General features: G+C 43.7%; 1 protein-coding gene across 1 annotated transcript in view; it reads left to right on the top strand.

The window, feature by feature from the left end:
* The window catches only part of TNFRSF21 (TNF receptor superfamily member 21), a 183,092-nt gene that overhangs the window by 47,979 nt on the left and 114,783 nt on the right, over positions 1–20,330 (top strand). The gene's annotated exons all lie outside the window — the stretch shown is intronic.

The raw sequence follows: 20,330 nt of genomic DNA, 5'->3' as shown, positions 1-20,330 counted from the left end.
GAAGCAGGCTGTGGTAGCCTGGGAGGCTGGAATGTTGGGTGAGGGCAGGTGGGAGGTGGATGTGACTGCAAGACAGGAGAGGGCCCGGAGGCAGGTTGGGGACAAAGAGTTGAGCGTAGTTTCAGAGGAGGGCATGGGTGAAAGTGGGTAATGTTAGGATGAGAAGCAGCCCGAAGAGGTGGTGAGGCTGAGGGACCGGGAGGAAGGTGACCAGAAGAGACGAGTGTAAGGCGGTGGACTCGAGAGGCGGCAGTGCCTGGCATCATTGTTAGGTGAACCACAGTCCTTAAATTTGTGAATTAACCTTAAGGTAAACAGCAATGTTTACTTTTCTCTATTTTCGGTGCTAAATTGAGTTAACAAAGATGTCGATTAGCATTTTTGTGAAAACTGATTTAAAACCTGCTTCTTAAAATTAAAATATGCTGGCCTCTTACATGCTCTGGTTTTTCAGGATGAGCTTGGACTATGTAGGTAAAAATGAGTAGTTTTGCAGTACTTAACCTAAACCATAATGTAAAGCTGTCTGATCCACATGTCTGCAGCGCCTAGGTGCGAGAACTATATTTGCAAAGCTGTTGTAGGTCCTCTGGTATTGGTTTATGCACCAGATGTGCATCCTCAGAAGATGCCTATGGGAGCAGTGTTTCTGCTTCAATAACTCTGGGTGGCTCTTTAATGCTTTCCTGGACGCTCGAGCAGGTAGAGTTGAAGATAAAGAAGCAGGAATATTTAGGAACGATCTAACACGTCATAGTTCTAATTAATTGTTGTTTGCAAGAGTGCACTCATATTGTTTTATGTTCTCTAAATAGCAGTTTCTAACCAATTTAATGGTATTCGATGTGCGGACCTTAGGATCACAGAATGTTGGGCTGGCCTTGCATGGATTCGAACTTTTGAGCTGCAGATGTCCATGGTGAGCCTTTCACTTCCTGAGCCATCCTGCTGCCTGTCCCAGATAATCCCTTAAGCTTTGTCTACAGATAGATTGAAGAGTTGGTTTTCTTGTTCTTTGTGAAAAGTACACCTTGCTATTAAACAGTGGAAAGGTGTTGCACCAAGTACAAATGTGACGAGTGTGCCTGAGAGCTTAGTATAACAGCATTATTACCTTATTGTTTGTTGTTTGTAGTATTGCCAGATCCGCAGGCCTGTGGACAACATAGACGGCAGCTACTAGTTTGACAAGGGCCGGGTGGTTAACATCGCGTTCTACGCAGTTCTGTCTGAAGCCCTCAAGGCTTTCTTCACAAACACCCCGCGTGCAGTTGTTATCCGTTTAGGACCACAAACTGGTCATTTGCGCGCATGGCTCACAGAGCAGTTGTGGAAGATGTTGGCTTAGTGTATGAAAAAAAGTTCTAAAATACTCAATCTGCTATCATCACTTATAGTGCTCCAAATCTATTTATACAACAAAATATGTAATAATAATGCTTTTGTTTACTTTAAATACTATGTGATCATCCTTGATGTCCCATGCTTGATGTCTCTGCCTGTTGTTGTGGCTTGGCATGTCTTATGAGAGGCAACACACTCTCCAATAGGATGTGCATCCTCTTAGTAGGGCCACTATTAAAAGCCACTTCCACTCCATCCTGTGCTGACTACATGTTGAGTAAATGATCATCACGACTTAGTGACTGAGATCCTGGAAAATCTGAAAAGTATGGAAATAAGACACAGAAGAGCCCAGGTAGGTTTTGTATACTGCTTGGGCCAACCTGATTGGTTACTTGGTTAGTGAATTTGTACCGTGCAGTTACAACAGCTGACCTGCCTCCTCTCCATGGAGTCCACACAAAGGTTCTTCCCGCTGCAGCACAGCAGTGGGACATGACGCTGGAGACCCAGAGCTTTCAGATCTGAGTTGCTCCATAATTCTTAATTTGTTTCTCAGCTTGTAACACAAAGTGAGCACACTCTCGGCTTATCACATACTTTGTAAAGTCACTGGACAACTCTTGGTGCACAGGGTTCTAGTTCTAGATGAAAACTCTTCCAGAATTCAGTATATAGTAAAGTTTTTTTCCCATTGGTACACATTATGGTAAAGTAATTGACCTTGGAAACCAGGATAGCTGACACACTTGACATGAGTGAGTAATGAAGTGCAAGTGGAGAGCATAGGACATGACAATATAGCACAAAATATGGTGGGTTCCACAATTCTACACCTATTTGTATATGTTCTTCACTCTATTCTCCTGTCCGCATCTGCCCAGAACCTTTGTAAGGCGATTCCTTTACTGTACAACAGATGGGACAGTGAAAGGGACTTTTCATCATAGACCAGAAATAGATGCATGCTAAACCTGAAGGCGGTTTAATGTTCTGGATCTCCTTGCCGTGCACAGAAATAATGAAAACATCAACAATTGATCCAGTAACGATGCATTTTGTGCAAAATGACTTTATTCAACTGGACGTGAGTGTAACCAAGGTTTGAAACGGGATGAGACTGGACTGCTGACAGCCATTCCCTGTGAACAGAACAGGCTGTTGCTCGGATCTTTGGAATACTTTGATTCCAAGGCACTGAAAAATGCCCTAACATAAATTGATTCTTATTTTTCTATTCATATAATTAGTTCACAGCAATTTATTTTGAATGCAGCATGGCCAGGTCCTCCTTTATAGCTATTACACAAAGGTCTGGCGTGTAACCATGGAAGTAAGGTGTTAATTATATTTTGCTAACCTAAAATAGAATAATATAAATAAAATGTCTTGTTATCTGTGTGCTAAGTTAGCAAAAGCTTCGAAGCCCTCAAACCAAATACTTCAGGCCTTGGGTGTATTACAAAAATGATTATTTCCCAGGTGCTTGGATGTACAACAAGGTGTTTAGTATGTTGTCGAAGGTCATCAATTGTTACAGTCCCATTATATTTTGGGTAAAGCTGTTCTGGTGAGCTCGTCTTCTGACCCCAAATGTTATGCCTTGCAATGAACAATGTGAAGCGTACCACAGTTGTGGCATATAGCCACTTTTCCCCTAACCCCTGTGATGCTACTAGCAGTCCACCCACTTCACGCCTTTGTCCTACCGTCAAAACATAAGCTAAGGTGATCTTACTATTGATAGCCGCTGTATGTAACGTTAATTAGAATGAACATCTCTTCCACAGTTTCTTTTCCTTCACTTGCCCTTCTCACTCCCGTACCTATTCGATCTGCATTCTCAGCCTCTGACTCACCCTTACTATTCGGCTGTAGGTGGCGTAGGTGAATCTAAGGAGCACTGACAGCTTGGCAGCCCTGTGGAGTAGACATGTCATCTCCCATCTCTCCTCCTTGCTTTCACCCTGCCACAGCCTAGCAACCAAGGTTTACCTCTGCCCTGACAACTCCTCGCCTCCCTCAGGTAAACTTTGATGCTGGATAGGTCAAAAGGATGCTTCCAAGCTATGACCCTCATCTCACCACTGTCCCGTAGGCTGCATCCTTGCCTGCCCTCAACATATAACCTTAAATTATCCAAATGCCTAAAGCAGTCAGACTTAACAGGGATGGAGTCTCCTTGGCTCTTTAGCCCTTCCCCACCCACCTCTACCCATTCTTGTCATGACAAGGAAACCTCGCCCGCAGAGTCTTTCTTGATGGGTTGTGTATAGGTTGCACTCCAACTGGATCTCTAATTTTTGTTGGTGCTTTCAACTAAGTCCTTGCACCATGGGATTAGAAATCCAATCTCTGCGGCTTTGAAATAGTGGAGGCAGATTGTGACATCCTCCGTCCTCACGCCTTCTGTCTCAACCCTTCTCTCTCCCATACACTTCCTCTAAACCACCTGTATCACACGGAGGACTGCCCCTCCTTCAGCTACTAATCATCTGAGTATTAAAGGTTGCCACATAGGCAGAGAAGGATATCCCAGCCATTCCATACCTTATTGCTCCATCTCCTTTGTCCCAGCCCATGATGTTCGCATGCCAGCTGGCCTTGTCTCCTCATTGTAGCATAATCTGTTGTGGTAGTCACCTCAGATTCTGTTTGACGTTGACAAGCACTTGCTGCATTAACGTACAAGGATCACCGATTTATGCATGACCTTCTGCTGCTTAAATGTCTAGTCCCGTCTATTGGTATTTGAAGGAGGCAAGAAGCCACGGTCTGTGGATAACGAGAACCTCTGAGTGGGTCAATGAAGTCTTTACAATAGACAGAGGGTACAACGAAATAGTGCACAAACATTGTCAGCACAATCTTGTGATCCGGGCCCCTTCAACTGTTGCAACTGCATGAACAGTAGTACGAGTCTTCCATAGTAGGCCCATCACATTGACTGTTGTTGACGATGAACGTTCTATGTCTTGCCCCTAGACGTTCCTCTGTAAAGAAGCTCTCAGTGAGGGAAGGGAAGGATCTACAGGTGAATCTACTGGTCACATCCCAGGCATGCCACCTAGCATGTGGGCCACAGCAGTCTTGGGCCTCCGCACCACTTGGACAGCTTTGTCTGCACAAACGAGGTGCACGAGCAAGAATCTCATCTGCTACGCGTAGGATCTGCTCCACGGGTATCATTGGCTTCAAGCCAGCAATGTTTATTAAGCAAATGTATGTCCCGTTTTCAGGCCTTCTCCGCCTGCTTCATAGCATAGCAGTGATCCCTCGCTTTGTGCGAGCGTGTCCTTTGGTGGACCCACACAACAATTCGGGCATCGGTCTCTCCTGTTGTGAGTCTGGGAGTGGCAAGAGGGGCCCAAAAGTGTTTTACAGTATTTGTGACCCCTGCCTAGTGTCCGGGATCATAAGAAATCCGTAGTTGCTGTGACTTAGTCACTTCTGCAGTCTGACATGAGGGAAATCGCCAGGCCAAAGCAGTAAGCAACCCGCCTCTGGGGAAGGTGTGCCTGTCTGGAGTAGGTTGAACATTGAAGGTAGTTCCCTGGTATGAGTCGGTCACCCGCCTGCATATTCAGGGGTGTGGACCATGTCAATAATGGAGGGAAGTCCCCTGGCAGTGAACCATAAACGCTTGGATGCAGTATAATCATGGGAGCTCTGTGATGGTTTCCACTCAGTGAGCCAGAGGTGTTTTTGTAAATAGACAAGCCTTGCTAATAAGTGTGTGTGCCAACAATGAACTGCACCAGACAGTGATCGCAACACCTGACCGCAAGTAGTCCTCTTGCGTCCACATGAATGACCATGTGATCTTCATATGCAAATCACACAAGAAAGCGAATGGTAAAAATGAAAGATATATATTTGGGTAGCACTGTTTTAGTAAAAGGTCCCAATAGTTTAGTATATCCACAAATGTATTCTACAAGTCTATTCTAAAAATCGATTTTACATATTTTATATTTGTATATATTTTCCAAAAATATATGTGGCTTTGTAGTAATTATCGAGTGAGGCTGATATGTTGAGAAGTGAATTAATATAAGGGGGTGTCATCCGAGAAGGCAGAGTTGCATGGAAATATAATGTAAAACAAATGTAGATTTTCTAGGGTGGTTTTACGACCCTAGAAAAGCAAACAATTGTGCTCCTTCGAAAGACAGGGCAAAAGCCCGTTCCATTTTGTTAACGAAACCCTGATATTTATTTGGGCTGTTGGGGTGAAGGGTATCTTCACAGTGAATATTGTGTTCTTTATAGGAGAAAAAAGAAATCCGTTTGCTTGGGCAGCTCCACATTTCCACTTGTTTTAGCCGTGTGAATTTCCATTTTGTGAGAAACCCACACAAGCTACATTTGCAGAGTGGTCGTAGTCCTGCAGTGCATCGTTAGCCTACTTCCAGTTGGAAATCTACTCCAAAGCTTGGGTGGAGCCTGTGCACTGGGAACAACACTTATTGTACAGGATTGTGTGACTTTAAAATCGAGAAATTCCCCAATCAATTAGTCACCAGTTCGTTGGATAATAGAAACTTCTTGTCGTTCAACCTCAAGAAACCCCCAAGATTGGACTTGTAGCAACTCCGTTGTTGCTATCCTTTGGGTCGACTATGGACAGCGCATGCGCTGCTCTGCGGCATGCTGTATTGTAGTATGGAATTGAAGCCCCGCCCACTCCCCGCCCATATTTGTCATTGACTTGTGTCATTGCACTTAATAAATGCTGGCTTCTGATTTGTTAGTAGGCTTGTCAGTTCCTCCTTAGTACCGCCTTGTCTTCATTTGTTACCTCCCATGAGGACTTGCCCTTTTACTTCGGTTATTTAGTCTGTAAGCACTATTTTCTTTAATAAGTTTCTACTACTGCAGGCACAGCATGCTTTCCTGCAACATTCAGCGTGCCATGCTCGCTTTCACTTTCTTGGTACCCGGAACAATGGCGGCCGCTTCTTTGAATAGGTCTCGCATTTACAAGAGTTTGAGCTATTTGCATTAAATGACAATTTCCTTTTATGCATGTGTTAATTAGCAAAACAGATAAATAAAAGGCATTGTTATTTTCAATGCCAATTGCTTAAAGTCTACCAAATGCGAGACCTATTGCAAGGCTTGTTGTGAATTTGAGGCTGTGTGTTACGTAAACGTGAGACTACGTGGATAGCCTGAGTAGACAACACACCCAGGTAGTTGTTTGTTTATCTATTAATTTACTACAGTAGGACGGCTTATAGAGCTGAGCAGTGCACATACAAGGCAAAGTGATGGATAGATGTTCGTTCACAAGACTTGCTGGGTTCATCCTGCAGAGTTTGCTTTTGAATCCCCCAAGTTTGTGCCTTACCTGTATGAGATAACAATGGAGCGGGCACAGCTCGCCTGGATGTTACATCATGTTGGCAAGTTATATGGGTACTCGATCAATGGTATCTTAATTACGTGAAGAAATTGCATTTTTATTGTAGCATGTGACTGGTCTTAAACGTAATCACCTTGGTCCAGTGCTTAATTTGAGGCGGTGGTTTCCGGTGCTCGTACCACCCCTTAATTGTCCTCACTGGCAATTATTACAGTTTAACTGAAAAAGATTGTTGAGAAAATGGTTTATAAAGATTAAGTGATGAAAAAGGACTAAAAAACATAACTGCCACAATGGCGCTTACAGCTGTGCATCTGGTAGGGGCGTAGAGAACGCCCCACCTCCATAACTGTGTTTACTTTCGTGCCGTTTGGGCAAAGGCACTCATGCCAGTTTGCACGCATTCTTGAATCACAGGATAATGTTTGGACAAACACAAAAAGTTCGGTGTGCATCCCGAACCCCATAATTGATGACTTATGACAGTCTGATAAGAGAATAAAGAGTATGCAGTTCCTCAGAATAGAGGGAGAGTGAAAATGTAAGGAAGGGACCGTGTGCAAGAGGAAAGGGGATTCCTCTAGTCGGAACTAGGGTCCTCACACACCAAGCAAGCTAGGTGTCATGCTTCATCATATGGACCTGCTCCTCGTCGGGTCGGCGCTGCAATACCCGACGGGCACCCTTAAAGGGGCTCTTTAGTGGAGATCTTCTGTTCCTGGCCGTATGGTGTAGTGCGTGTGAGGGGTCTAGTGGTGTAGATGTGAGTGCGTGTAGGTGATTAAAACAAGTTGGATAATCCAAAAATAGAACTTTATTGGAAATGGCTATCCACTTGATTAAAAACAAAACAAAAGCAGAATGGCAGCTAGCTGACATGAGGGTTCAGCTTAGCTATGCTCTTCTGTGGTGGTCAACATGTTTCATGCCTTGCGGTCCTAGTGATCCTTGGCAATTCTTCAGGACCTATTAAACTGTCAACTATCTACACACTGTGAAAGTACAATAGTTACCTGCCACATGTATTATGGAAAACGATCTTGCCATATGTCAAAGGGGACCTAGGAGAAAAATAAAATAAGGTAACCAAGACATAGGTCAGTGTAGAGTGTTAAGTACTTGTCCGGACAATTATCACAAACAAGGTCTCTCTCCCTATACATTGTGACTCTAGGCTATGCCAATTGTAACCAAGTGTAGGTAAACAAGTAATAGAGTGTATAAATCCTCTACGTGAGTGTAAGATTAAAAATATGCACCATTATAAAAATCAGAAGACTAGATGTACGGTATTAACTGTGGTGAAATCTAGAAAACTAGTATTCACGACATGGAGTTACAGGGCACTCACCTATTAGGGTGTGTATCCCTGCTTCTGTCCGTATTCATTGCGCCACCGGGACACCAAGATTCTGGTGTCCTAATGGAAGACAAAGTGAAAAATAAAAATAAAAGCACACAGGGCAGCTAGCCCACCATGTGGTGTCAATAACAAGTAAAAACAATGTCGCTCGTAGTGTGATCGAGTCATGCGGACAAAAGTAATGTGAGCAATGACACAGACAAGAGGTTGAGCACCGAGGAGACTCCCAAGGAAAACTTATGAGAGTCAAAATGAAGCGCAAAGATGGTGTACTCAACGACCAGCCGGGACATCGTGTAATCCAGCTGGTGCTAAACAGACGTGGTTCAGTGCATCTGCACCGCCACGCAATTGCCAGAACTCCAAGTGAAGTACGGGGTCAAACCGTTGCACAATCTATGCATCTGGGTGGCCTGCGCATGGGGAGAATTATTAAGGCGTAGATGCAGAGTCGCGAACCAAGGGGAGCCCCGTCACCCCCCAAGGGTCAAGCATAGTGCGTGGCAGGGGTGCCGGTGGCGCAACGAATACGGACAGAAGCAGGGATACATGTTGACCATCACAGAAGAGCATAGCTAAGCTGAACCCTCACGTCGGCTAGCTGCCATTCTGCTTTTGTTTTGTTTTTAATCAAGTGGATAGCCATTCCCAATAAAGTTCTATTTTTGGATTATCCAACTTGTTTTAATCACCTACACGCATTCACATCTACACCACTAGACCCCTCACACGCACTACACCATGCGGCCTGGAATAGAAAATCTCCGCTAAAGAGCCCCTTTAAGGGTGCCCGTCGGGTATTGCAGCACCGACCCGACGAGGAGCAGGTCCATATGATGAAGCATGACACCTAGCTTGCTTGGTGTGTGAGGACCCTAGTTCCGACTAGAGGAATCCCCTTTCCTCTTTCACACGGTCCCTTCCTTACATTTTCACTCTCCCTCTATTCTGAGGAACTGCATACTCTTTATTCTCTTAACGGTTATTCGGGCCCGTAGGCTGGACCTCCTCTTAAAAGCCCATTAGTCCCCCCCTGTTTGAGAATATTATGACAGTCTGACACATGGCACTACGGTTTGTCTAAATTAGATATGAAAACAACAGTTGTTTATTAATTCAATATACTTTAAATTTGATGTGTACTTGCCACCAAATCCATTCTTCTAGCTTTGGGGGGCCCTTAAATACTCTGAATCGTTACACTTGTGGGTGTGATGTTTAGTAGCTGTGCTGGTTCTGTCAATGGCGGCACTGGTAGGGGCAATGGGTGCAGTCAGGGCCGGACTGGCCGTAGCGGGCACCGGGCAATCCACCGGTGCGCGGCAAGGGTGGGAGCCGGTTTCGGGCCCCTGGGGGCCGTTTTTGTTACAGGGCCGTTGTTGCAGCATAGCTGCAAAATCGGCCCTGTAACAAAATCGGCCGAAAACCAGCCCTGGCAAAGAGCGCGGCGGCACCACTCTCCCTGGGGATAGGGGGCCTGCCGAGCACTTTGCCAGGGCCGGTTGTGGTTCCCAGTCCGGCCCTGGGTGCAGTGGCCTTCTGGAGGGCACCAGCATTTAATATTTTGCAAATTATGGACTGCTTTGGTAATGACTAGGTGTGATTTACTTGCGACTATGCTGATGAGAACCACTTTCACGTTGGTGGCTACTGGTGGGATGTCGCAGTAGCGCTCTTTACATCAAGCGCTCAGTATGTCTAAAAATAGTATCCCCGTTGTCCTTATTCCTTCCTTCCCTGCTTGGCCTGTCTCATTTATCATTTCTGCCCACCCCTCTCTTCCTTCCCTTTCTCTCCTCTATCTGGCCTTGCTGTCTTTTTCTCGCTCCTTCCTCCTGGGCGTGAGGTTTAGACTGCTGAGTTCATGTGTCCTGAGACCTGGGTTTGTTGCAGTGAGAGCGAGCGTTCCCAGGGAAGTCCTCGCCCTCACTGCAGTACGGAAGCCGGTGAGCCTATCAGGGCTCGGATACTGGAATTGATCCAAGTTCATAATGCTGTTGTGCTTTTCCAGGAGATGGTCTGCTATCGGTAATAAGAGATGAGCGCTGTGATGCCGTAAAGTAATCTGGAGTGAAGTAATGATTCACTTTAGGTGTCTCATTCAAGCACTCCTGATAACCAGGAAATTAAAGCTTATAATAAGTGCATGTTAAAGTGCCTGAGAGAATGTTTTCCAGCTCACTGGGCAAGCCATTATTCCTCACTGCACCAAGTTGTTTTTGTGTCTTCCAAGATCTCCACCATTTGAAAAGTGTGTGTTTGCTGCATGTGCCGTTTGTTGTGAGACATATTGTGGCTTACAAAAACATAAAGAGGTTTGGAGCCCGCCCATTGCTTACCATTGGCTGTCTTTCCATGTCATACATTTGCCTGCTTTCTATTAGTGTCCCATCTTGTCAATCTTGTGTTGGTCCCTTGCATGAAGCATTACCTCTTTACCGTCTCTTTGATTGGTTGCCATCTGTGTCTCCACTGTTTGATTTTCAAGCACTATTTTTTCTTTTGTGTTAAACACCCCATGAGTGTCTGTGTTTTTGAGCTGTATCCCAGGGATACCTGTAAAGATCTCTCCACATAAGTTTGAAGTTGAATGTCTTTATTGGTAGTACAGAGTATCAGGTACCTGCAGCTTCCTTCTCCTACTCTCTAGCTCCAACCTCCCCTTCCTTGAAAAACAACATTCCATCCTAGCAACATCTCTAACATTCCATCTTAAAGGAGTCTCCCACACATCTTTCCCCCCCAACACAAAATACAATTGAGAATACAAAATGAAAATATACTTATTCAATAACTAAAAGAAAAAATTACATTGCTATACAAGTACTTTAAGGAGCACGACATTCAGAAACATTTCCCGTGCTCAATTGTATTGCTATACAAGTACTTTAAGGAGCACGACATTTAGAAACATTCCCCGTGCTCCAAGCAGATCCATCCGCAAGAATGAGGACATTCTTGTTTACACACTTCACTTGTACAGGTTGAGAGAATTTACTCTCTCCCTTGATGACAACTCCACCTCTTCTCACTACAACCCAATCACCTTCTTTTATATCAGTGTCCTTTACTGCTTTCCTCATATTGTAATAATGTTTAGCAGTCTCTTGCTGCCTCACCACACTGTTTCCCACTGCATCTCGATCCACCCAGACACATTCCTTGTTTTTAAGCCACCCTGGAACTTCTTTTATTCCTGGTTCACGCCTTTTAAGAGATACGAACGGAGAGATACCAGTAATTGAATGTGGTGTCACTCTATAAGACCATACCAATTTCTTAAGTTCCTCAGACCACGACAACCCATTCGCTAATGAGAGCTGAATGTTCTCCATCAACAAACGATTAACTCTTTCAACTAAACCATTAGCTTGCGGCCTGAACATTGCCACCCTCTCATGAACAATACCTAGACTACCAAGAAAATCTGTAATTCTTTTAGAAACAAGCTGGACCCCATTATCCGAAACAAGAGTCTTAGGTATTCCCTCACTCATAAATGTCCTTTCAAAAAATCCAATTACCTTCTCAGTTTCAATACAGTCAGTAGATTCAACAACAAACCATTTAGAATGGTAGTCCACAAGCACCATCAAGAATTTTCCACATGGACCCAGCTTAGAAATGGGACCAACAAAGTCAATCGCCAATCTCTCTCACGGATTCTCTGGAAACTCCCTATACGTAAGAGGAGGTTGTCTTACAACATTTGTTTTATCACTCCTTGCACATGCGTAACATTCCTTCACAACTTCCTCTATATCGTTGTCCATACCTGGCCACCAGAAAGATTGCCTAATACGCCTCTTGGTCATATTTCTCCCCAGATGTCCTTCATGAGCTATACTCATTATTTTACCTCTTAAGGTAATCAGGGGAACCAATTTGTTCCTCCTCCACAACTTCCCTTCACTCACACTCAATTCACTTTCCACATGACAGTAACCCTTAAAGCGCTTATCTTGGCAGTGACTCTCCTTCCATCCTCCTGATACACATCTCATCACTTCTAGCAAGACCTCATCATTCGACATCGCAGACTCCCACTCCTCCTTACCAAAGGCTTGTTCTTCATTAGACTTAATCACATCCACATCCACATCATCATCACAATCTGTATCCACCACATCCACTGGCATCCTGGACAAACAATCAGCTACTACATTTTTCAGACCTTTCACGTACTCTACTTCGAAATTGTACTCAAGTACAGATAAAATCCATCTCGAGATCCTAGGAGTTACATTTCCTTCCAGACCTCTACCTCCCTTAAACAAATGCACTAAGGGTTTGTGATCTGTGCGGACCTTGAAGGGCAAACCCCAAACAAAATAACGGAAATGTTTAATTCCCCAACAGCACGCAAGAGCCTCCTTCTCAATTACAGAGTATGAAACCTCGGCACCCTGGAGTCTTCTAGAGGCAAACCCTATGATTCTTTCTACACCATCACATACTTGAGATAAAACCGCTCCAATTCCTACTGCACTTGCATCAGTTGTAACAAAAGTTGAACAATTGAGCACGGGAAATGTTTCTGTTTAAGTCGCGCAAGTCCACGCATAAACGAATCTTGGCACCACCATCCTCAGGTGCGACTGCAATTGGAGCCATCCATTCCGAGGCTTCAATCGGCTCTATAATCCCCTCACGCAGTAATTTGTTAAGTTCATCTTGAAGGGGACCCCTAATCAAGTGAGGTACGTTCCTTACTCTATGAACCACAGGTGTTGCATTCTTCTTGAGGATTATTCTATGAGAATAGTTTGCAAGTTTTCCTAGCTTATCAGAGAAGACGTTAGATAATTTCTCCATTATTTTACCCTCAAAGTCATCAACATCATGAATGACTGTGGATTTAACCGGTTCGATGGCGTTTGGATTCAACATTATTCCCAAATCTTTCTGATGGCGCCACCTTAACAGATAAGACTCTTGTTTTGTGAGATAGACTCGACCAAAAACTTTCCTTCCTCCAAACCCAATTACCATCCATTTCAGTCCCAAGATGTCAATAGTTTTACCTCCGTAACCTACTGCTCTGATATCGGGCTTACACCAGGACTCTATATCACTCTTGTCACCCCATGCTTCAAGATACATTTCTTTGGACAGTAAAAATCCTACCATTATTTGTATCAAAGCTTATAATACAATGCGGTTTTTCTAGTTTGTCTGTACTCTCAGTGGTTATATCAACATTACCAACAATGTCGGAACACTCTCCATCAAAGACAGAGAAACCTTCAATACATAACATGAATTCTTGGATACTTTCACAGGTATCCTCGACTTCGTGCACGTATTGGGTTTTAGAATGACATACTTTTGCATAATGGCCCCTCTTACCACACGCTCTACACAAGGTATTCCTGGCCATACATCTGGTGCTAGAAGCGATATGTCCTGGCGAACCACACCTGTAACATTTAAAGACACGGGTATTGGTTTGTGAAGTCACACTGCTTGAATTAGGAACCTCAACAGTTTTATTGGAGGACTTAGGATGCAGCTTCCCCGCCGGTTTCACTACAGGCCTTGCACTTTTTGTCTCGTTGACACTCGTGTGAACTTCTTGTTCCTTAGAATCTAAATTCTTTGGAATTGAATCACTTGACCGCACATCTCTAGGAATTGTAGAATTAGTGCATTTGTCCATCTCTTTTATCCACAGGTCTGTGTGTTCCAGACCTTTCGCTATTTGAATTGCTTCTTCTAACGTAGAATCTTTTATGAGCAACTTCTCACGTACTCTTTTATTGTTAGTGCACCTCACAATCTGATCACGTATAAGTGAATCTGCCAATCCTTCAAAGTGACAAGTTAAGGAAAGTCCCCTCAATGCAGCAACATAAGTTGCAATGTCTTCATCCGTTTTCTGTGCACGACAGAAAAATGTGTGCCTTTCTAACACTGTATTAATTTTTGAAATAAATCTTTTTTCCAACATTGACATGCTCATGTCATAAACATTTATGGGTTGCCCATCACCTACACCTAACGATATTTCGGGGAGGTCTTCATAAAGACGACGCCCTTCAACTCCTAAATGATGAAGTAGTATTGCCTGTTTACGTACAGGGCCATATTTGTCTGCACCTGTTGCTAAGACATAAGGGAGAAATAATTTTTTCCATTCTTTCCAAGGGATAGGAGGATCGCCAGGAGTAGGAAGAAAGGAAGGAGGGGCTGCTAAGCCCTGATCAGCCATTTAAACAGTTCTTTGGGACACAATAACAATATTTAAGGAATTAACCTAAAAAGGAAATTTGTATTAATAAAAATAAGAAAATTAAGAATAAGAAACTGGTGTGCAAACTGCAGAAAACATAAATTCAATTATTGTCATAAATGTAGTGAAATCTCCACCTAAACTGTAGAAGTATCAGTTACCGCAGTGGATACAAATTTGAATTACTGTCATAATGCGGTGAACACACCACCTGGCCGTCGATATGAAGTCTCTGCTTTTAGGCTGTGCAATAATGAACGAAGCGCACTCACCACAGAACAGGAATTGCGAGCCTAACGTATGCGCTGGGAGAGTTTCTAGTTAGTGTCCGAGGAGTCGTGTGTATTCACGCATGCGCATACGCTTGGCCTATTTTTTTAAGAAGATTGGGCACATTTCACATGCGGACCACGTATGCACGCTTTCACGCATGCGCGTTCTCTGGGCTCTTCTCCTCACGCATGCGCGAGATCGCTCCAAGATCGCTCTGGGCTCGAGCTGGTGTTCGGACTCGTGCCTCCTCGATAGATTCGCTGACGGCGTTAGACTCGCGTGCAGTTTCTCGATTTAGAAGATGCAATGGCAACGGTATGTCACTAAAAGCAATCGTTTTTCATAAATTTATGATCAATGCTGGACATCCAATTTTGTATTGCAGCGACACACGACGAAAATCCCAAAACACTTCCACTTCCAACTTAGTTGCAGACAACGTAGTTTCAACGGTAACGGCTACAGTATTCCACTTGAAGCAATCATCAATTTAAGTTTATAATTCTTGTAGAAGAATTTGCAGCAACACACGGTGGAAATCCCAGAACTCCACATTAGCAAGAAACCGGGTCGGACAGCATTGGCAAGAAATAGCTGGTTGCAGGCAAAATCGATGTAGATACGTGGTGAAGCAGTATAGTAGAGTTCAGGATTCAGAATAGCAGAGAAGGTACATACCAGTTACTTTAGGTATCCAGACCTCCTTTTTTCTATTTTTTTTTTTCTTTGAAGCACTGGGCTCGTGAAAATGAATGTAGGTTTGTTTCCAGGGGTGGAGGTACTTCTTGTCTGCCCCCTGCGCAGAATGGTCCACTCGTCGCCAATGTAAAGATCTCTCCACATAAGTTTGAAGTTGAATGTCTTTATTGGTAGTACAGAGTATCAGGTACCTCCAGCTTCCTTTTCCTTCTCTCTAGCTCCAACCTCCCCTTCCTTGAACAACAACATTCCATCCTAGCAACATCTCTAACATTCCATCTTAAAGGAGTCTCCACAGTACCACTCTTCTTCTGCACTCTGTGTTAATCTGCCACCCGTCTGCTTCTCCCCATGACAGCCCTCTTGCACTTGCCTGCGTTTCTCTGCATTGTCTCCCCCCACTGCGTCCTCTGTGTTGCTTTTGCGTCCCTCCTGTCCTCCCAAATTGATTTTGCATCTCCTTGTGCCCTTTCCCGTTCCTTTCACGTCTACTCCTGTGTTGCTTTGTGATGGTTTTTCCCTACCTGCCCCTATGATGCTTTCTCTCCGCCCCTCCCCACCCCTGCTTTAAAAAAAAATGCTCTGGGGAGTTTTCTTTTTGTTTTAGTTACCGATTCAACTCTGATCATTTGAAAAAGGGGGAAAAAGCACCTGTGTCATCTTATAGGTGTGTACATGTGTAGTGTGTGGACACCTACAAAATGATGCAGGCAACGGTGTCAAAGGCTTTTTTTTCTTGTATTTTTTCTAAATTTTAGCCGCACTGCACAACATTGGGAATGGTGTACATCGTGGCTAAAAACCCTTGGCAGAGCCAACATTTATTGGCTTTGCCAATGCTTGTTTTTTGTTGCTCTCTCTTTCATGGTGGCACATGCTTATAGCGTTTTCCCCATGAGTGATAAAGCTGCACACACTCAAAACTGTTCCCCTTCGGTAGCTGAAATGGAAGTATTGAATCATATATCTATAGATTTGCGCTTAAAACCCACTTGTTTTCTTGTACCATCCATATATGCACGCTTTAGCAGCCCTTCAAATGTGTTCTGTAGTTTCTGCAACTCACCAATTTGGTGCTGTAGGAGATAACAAAAATAAAGACCTATTTAATTATTTGTGTTAGAAAAGGTGGCTTTGAATTTCCTCCTTTTAAAATGTAAACTTAAATGAAGCTAATATATATATATATATATATATATATATATATATATATATATATTACCTACTGGCGGTCGCCAGTAGGTAGTTATAGTTAGGACCCTGTTTCCATAGGAAAACCGCAACATTCTATTTGGAATAACTTTGGCGCCGGCCGACGAATCCTCGCGAAATTTTCAAAATAGGTGGGGCGCTACGCTCCGCTCCTACCCTGAAAGTCTCGGGGGGATTCGTCAAGCGGGGGCTGAGATAAAAGGGGGGTCCCAAAACGCGTTTTTCCCATGCATTTTTCCATAGGACCTTTAGACACAGCTACAGCCCGAACGGCTGAACAGAGTTACTTGAAATTTGGCAGAGAGGTAGTCCTCAGGTCAAGGAAGTGCCTTTTGTAGGTCTGGTGTAAATCTGTTCAGTAGATTCTGAGAAAATAGCCTTTAAATCAATATATATATCTGAGCCAGCTTACGGTGCGCTTACCGTACGCGCACGCCGCCGTGCGCGAGCGCGATTCTGATTGGCTGTTAGATCTTAGTAAACATTCGAATCGGTCGAAACCAGGAAGCGGCGGCCGCCATTTTCTCTCTCGCAGTCTGAGAGGGGGTAAAAAAACAAATGCCCAAAACATGTAAAGGGGCTGTTTAGACAGCTCCTAAGCACCTAGCCATGTTGAGGGAGTCCTCAAAGATCCCCCAAGGCCAAAAACGGAATTTTAATTTTTTCGATAATTTCGCCGATTACGCTTACCGTACGCGTACGGTAAAAATTAATAAAAAAAATATATATATCCATACTCTCCACACCCCATGTGCAAATGGTGCCCGAAGGGCACCAATTGTGCATGGCATTTTACAGATGTCAAAAATTAAAATATTACCTTTCACAACGAAGCGCATCATATGTCCTCCATGTGCGCACGGTGCGCAAAGCGCATCGTGCGTACATGGCCCATCTAGCGTAACGTGGGCACGCGGTGCGCGTAGCGCACCGCGTGCCCACCGTGCGTGCACGGCACTAACTGCGTAAAGTGGGCGCGCTGTGCGCGAAGCGCACCGCGTGCTCACTGTGCGCGCACGGAACGAACTGCGTTAAGTGGGCGCGCACGCCACGAATGGCGTAAAGTAACTTAGCATTTAAAAAAACGTACAAATTCACTGAAAAAACCATAGGTTTCACACACGTTATAGTTAGGAATTAGCATTTAAAAAACCTTGCAAATTCAGTGAAAAAACCATAGGTTTCACACATGTTATAGTTAGCTGGGCATTTCACTCGTAAAAAGCCAATGAAATTCCCCCGTTATAGTTAGTGCAGGCAACTATAACTCACGTGACCGCAATCTTCTGCTGATGCTAATACTGTATTTAGACACTTATTTGCCCATGTCTTCTTCCATTAAATTTTAGCTATACATATATTACAAATATTTTTTTTTCATAAAGACACATATGTCATCAGCAGAGGATTGCGGTCACGTGAGTTATAGTTGCCTGCACTAACTATAACGGGGGAATTTCATTGGTTTTTTACGAGTGAAATGTCCAGCTAACTATAACATGTGTGAAACCTATGGTTTTTTCACTGAATTTGCAAGGTTTTTTAAATGCTAATTCCTAACTATAACGTGTGTGAAACCTATGTTTTTTATATATATTAGGAACCAATATATCTCAAACCTAGTTGGGACGGATATTTGCAACAGATCGGTTTTCAGGCCTTGTTTTAATAAAGAAAAATACTTCCTGATGGAAACATAGTGTAGAGTCTTGGACCCATGAGAAATTAAAAAGCATGTATATAAAAATAATAAAGCTTCTAAAGTTCAGTTGAAGGCACCCCAAATGGGACAATTTGTGACTCTCTTGGGTATGACTACAAATAACAGTCAGCGTGCTTCTATGCATGGTAAACAAGCACTTTAACTTATAAGTAAGTAACTTTTAAAGCTATTGAAAGACTCGCAACTACTCAGAACAACAATTTATGCCAACTCACCAAACTGCAGCCGTGTGTTTTCAGAACATGCAAATATCTCAATAGAGAATAAAAGTAATTTTATTTCCTTCAACAAAAACAGAGACTGCAAGTGTGGATACGGATGTTTAAGTGCCGCAATAATATGCCCAATGAATGTATCTCACCAGTAGCCAGAGAGCTAACCCAGAAAAGGAAAGGTTTAAGAATATGACAGTCTTCCTGGTAGGCTTCTTCTTTGTCATATCCTGATGTCATGAAGCAAACCATAGATTATGACCTTGATCAATCTTTCTCTACTGCACCCCAACAAAGAAGTTACATTTCCAGTAAATATTACGTTTGCCCTTTGCTACATCAGTACTGGAAAAAAATAGCCACAGCAGAAGGATTGTATCTCTCAAAGCTGCAGGAATGATGGGGATCTGTTTTGCTCAGCTACATCTAACATGCCTTGTAAATTATCCACGTTTTATGGTTTAGTACTATCAAATACCCATGTCCATTTCATTATGTCCGGATATAAATGGTTCGAGAGCACAACAACTTTTTTGTGGAAAGTATGTAAACTTCTAATTAATGGATCAAAAGTGCTGTACCTTCATCCTTCAAAATTTGACAATTTCAGACCATTTAGAGGCAGTCCTCCTGATTCAATAAGTGTTTTATTCCATCCATGGGATAGAACCCTCTCAAATGCAGAGTACTCGACAAGGGTGACCGCTCCAGGTAGACAGACATTTGATGGGATTGACGACTTTGAATACCACTGGGATAAATCGCCCTCTGCACCTCTTGTAGGCATTCACTACTATGTCCAAGGCTTCTTTCAACCCTCTCTCTTTCTTCAGGTTACATCATGCGATATCTCAACTACCTTTATGGATCATCGTCCTTGAAGCTATCTTAATGAATCCAGCTCCGAGTTGGCTGATCCAGTAATTCCCATACACTTCGCTCACATCTTGCAGCAAGGCTGTAGCCTGCTCTCCAAGAACAGGTTTGGTTCCTTGAGCCTAAAAATGTGTCATCACGCCTCTGCTGAAGTAAAATATCCTCTGGATCCCATTATCCTACGCTGAATAAATCAGTGCAAAATGAAGTGGCAGCCAGCTCCAAGAACCAACGTCCTAGTGTTTACAGCATCCTCTTACAAAGCGGCGCTAGTGGGGGTATGGGATAATCTACAGGAGGCCTATGGCTTCCAGTCGATCACTCCATACTACCATCAATCTGGAAGCACCAGTAAAAACTGAATTGCATCGATCTGCTCAGGATCTTGTGGTAAAGGTTGTAAAAATCCCAGTTTTCAAGCACATTTCCTCATTCTTGGGAGAACTCATCTTGATAAACGAGGAGGGAATAATGCACAATATCTTCCTCCTCCAGTGACAACTGTTCCCATCTCTCTGCTATTAAAGCATGAGCAATTCCACCAAATGCTTCACATGATTGTATCAGCGCTGGGTCTCCCCGCTCTAGCCTGCTTTGTCCAGACTGTAGCTTTCGCATTACGCATGGTGTTATGTGATTGGCTGGATGTGAGCCAATCGTTGCTGTCAGGGTCCTGTCTCGCCAGTCGTGTAAACAATCCTATAATGAAAAGAGAGAGCTCGTGATCTCTCCTGGCGCCATGCGTGTTTGTTCACTTGGAAGGTGTCCCCAATTTAGGAGCCCCCCAGCTCATTAGATCGGGCGTGCTTCGTGGGAGTAAACACCGCTGCATACCTGTGCTCGGTCAGCCGTGCCAACCGCACCGTTTGCAAAGTCATTTCAATAATTAATGACCCAAAATGTCATCTGAGAAAGAAACTGCCCTTGGGGTAAAGCTTGAAAGAAGGAACTTGCATTTTTTGTGACCACTCACTAGGATATTTATTCTCACATCTTGCAGTGGACCTGTTTAAACCAGCTGCTAATCT

The sequence above is a fragment of the Triturus cristatus genome, chromosome 6 (assembly GCF_964204655.1).
Source record: "Triturus cristatus chromosome 6, aTriCri1.1, whole genome shotgun sequence".
In the NCBI taxonomy this organism is placed as follows: Eukaryota; Metazoa; Chordata; class Amphibia; order Caudata; family Salamandridae; genus Triturus; species Triturus cristatus.
Note: the sequence above shows the minus strand (reverse complement) of the source record. Positions and strands in the feature narration are given on the sequence as shown.